A 3,277-nucleotide genomic window follows, 5' to 3' on the forward strand; every position below is an offset into this window, starting at 1 on the left:
ATATATCCCCGTCTCTCCGATCTATGCTATTTTTTTTTCCTTTTCTTCAAAGGATGGATCGGAGCTTTAAAAAATGTTGCCGGGTTTGGGCTCGCAGGAGGCGGCGCGCGAAGGGCGAGGGCGCTTTTGCTGAGCTGTGCAGTTCGATCCGCGGCGCCGGGCGGCCCTGCCCGCCCGCTCGTCCGCCCGCGGTCGCTAGTGCTGCCGCCGCCGCCGCCGCCGCCGCTCCATGGCCGCGCCCGCCCCGCGCCCCCGCCGCGGCCCCTCGCCGCCCGCCCGCGTCCCCGGCGAGCGCTGGAGTGGGGTCGGGCCCGTGTGCCTGCCTCCCGCGCCCTCTCCCGAGTCCCGGAGTCCTAGTGAAAGGAAGGGGGAGGGCGCGGGCGGGGGAGGGGGGAGGATCGCAGCGGCCGCGCGGCCGAGCCAAGCGGGGACCGCCACCCCGCGATCTGCCTCGGAGGAGGCGCGGGCGCCCACACGGCTCGCCCCACGCACCGGGGGCCGCTTGTCCGGCTCGAGCCGGGGGAGGCGCAGCCAGTAACGAGCGAGCGACCTCTCCCTCCACCCTCCCTCTCTCGGTGAATTTCGGTGAATTTCGATCAATTGGAGGGAGTGGGGCTCTTGCCCCGGGAGAAGGAAAACAGTTCGTGGAGGCCGATCGGGGACCCCTCGCCGCCCCTCGCGCCCCTCCTGCTTCCCAGCGCCCTCGCGGCCCAGTGGCTCCTGTGCGCCAGAGTCAGCCGCGGAGACTGGGCGGCCGCGGGGACCGCCGCGGGCTCGGCGCCGGTTCCCGGGCTCAACACTGCCACTATCTGACACAACAGGAGCAGTGTTGGGGGGGAGCCGCGCGCGGTGGCGCGAGATGTGATAGGCTCTCGAAACTAGGTACATTTTTTTTTTTAACCTGGTAATTACATTTCACTTTCAGGGGTTTATTTTTTTGTTATGCATTCAGAAGCTTATGTGCATTTTCTCTTTATTCGCAAGAATTGGACATTTGATGAGAGGAAAGACACGCAGAGGTGACAAATGCACGTTGGCATGCGGTTCTCTATTCAGGGTGGTGGAAAGAATAAGGCGGAATGTCTTCAGTTCGTACAAAATATGATGGTAGTTTAATCTCTGTGAGTGTATTTGGGCTGCAAAAGGGGGCATTTCAGTTGCAACCTCAGGCGACTGAGGAATGGAGCCCCTGAGAGACATATCTACATTACAGGACAGAAACAGATCCAGGAAGGTTTGCGAGTGGTTTTGCTTAAAGACCCCAGAGTAGAGTTTACTCAGAACTCGGATTCTGAGAGGACTCCTGACTAACACGTTCTATGTGAAAGTTTTCAGACATTTGGATTGAGGAATGATAGTGATTGGGGATGTCCACCCACCAACCTCATCAGCCGCTGACTCCCTGCGTTGGCTGCTGGTGTGAGTCCTGTCAGGGAGCTTCTTCACCGTCCTCACCCTTTTCCCAGGAATGCTGCACTGAAGTGGGGCAAGGGAAACTGGGTCGGAGGACGCCCCAACTCCCTTCCTGGTCCATGTGCCTGGAGGGGTTCAGTTTGATTCTCAACAGATAGTTCACTCCCCTCTGACCCACGTTCCACCCTGTCTTCTTTTTTTGGTCAGAGGAATGTTCTAATTGGCCACAAACTTTTCCTGTTGCTCATCGCTGCAAGACCTCCTTTGGAGCAACATTTCAGTAGGACTTCTGCTACCCTTTATATTGGAATATTGTTCTTAGTGGGAAAGTAATGCTTAACAAAAAAAAAATCAGTAGGGCATAATGAGCCGATGATAGGAGTGGAGATCAAGGCACAAAATATACTGTCAAAACAACCATTCTCTGTAATCAGATGACCTTTGCCCATTTCCTTGTGCACCCAGATTTCTGAAATCCTAGACCAAAGCCCACAGAGGAGTAAGATAGCATGTGGGCCATCTCCTATGCTTTTCAAATGAAGAAAAGGAGCTCCAGAAATCAAAAGGGTTTGCCTATGGTCCATGGCTGGCTGGTGTCATCTGAGCTGAAACTGAAGCTTGTTGACCAAGTCCTTTCCCTTCTGTAACTTAGGCATAGTTACAGGGTCTTCCTTCCTCTGCTGTTGTGTTTCTTTGAAGAGCAGCTCAGAGAAGCGCATGCCTAATTAAAAATTCACTGTAATAGATGGTGAGGCCAGGCTACAAATTATAGGGCAGTAAAAGTTCACCTGGGAGATCACCTAGTCAAACCCTATCATCTTAAAGCTGAGGAATTAGACAGAGAGGCAGTGGATTGCCCAGAGTCAGGAAGTTAAGGCAAAGCCATGAACAGACTCTGTGTCCCTTAACTTCTCCTATCCAATGTTCCTTACTTATGTGCAGCCGGTCTTCCCATCATGAGAGGTGAGGAGAGGGGAAGGAAAAGGGAAACTTCTCACCCTTTGTTTTACATATCTATATATAAAACATATATATACATGCATGCATGCCTATATACATCTACATATAATATACATTACATATAATATATTTTGCATGCATTTTTCATTTTAAATATACAGTCATATAATGTGTTAATAATATGAAATAATAATGTAATTTTTAGTATATAATAATAAAGGATTCCTGAGAACTAAAGCCCCACTCCTAAATGAGATGTCTGTTGATAGAACAGGACCTGTATTCAAATCCTAGCTAAATATTACAGGAATTCTTATCTTTTTTCCCCAGTAGGCCACTTTTTGGTTACCTGAGAACCAGACCCTGAAACACAGAAAGTCTGCCGCTAGTAAAAGAGTTGGCCTGAAAAGTAGTGCCACGCAATTTTAAGATACCTATTCCTAGGGCCTCAGGACTTTTGAGAAAATAAAGGGACAATCTGAGCTGCTGACAGGAATGCACACAATAGAAATCTCTTACTCCCACACAGTCTCTAATGTCAGCATCTTATAGTCACTCAGCAAATAATTATGCAGCATGGACTATGTTAGACACTATAGGAGGAACTAGAGATACAAATTCAGAATTAGAAACCTGTGGAAGAGATTGGCATGCAAACTTCTAACTACATCTAAGGTATGGAAATGCCAGAAAGGAGATGTTTACAAAGTGCATGGAGCACAGATGCAGAAACAGTAGGAGGAGGGTGAGGTCAGAAATCGTACCCTCTTTGGAAATGCTGCACATTTAATATCTATTTAACATACATATTTCCTTTTCCCCTTTGCACGTATAACTTTTTCTTTCTATAGTATGTTTTTCCAACCAAAGATAAAACTTTTGAGGACTAGGCAGTGCCTTTCAT

Source organism: Equus quagga, chromosome 9 (assembly GCF_021613505.1).
Source record: "Equus quagga isolate Etosha38 chromosome 9, UCLA_HA_Equagga_1.0, whole genome shotgun sequence".
Taxonomy (NCBI): Eukaryota; Metazoa; Chordata; class Mammalia; order Perissodactyla; family Equidae; genus Equus; species Equus quagga.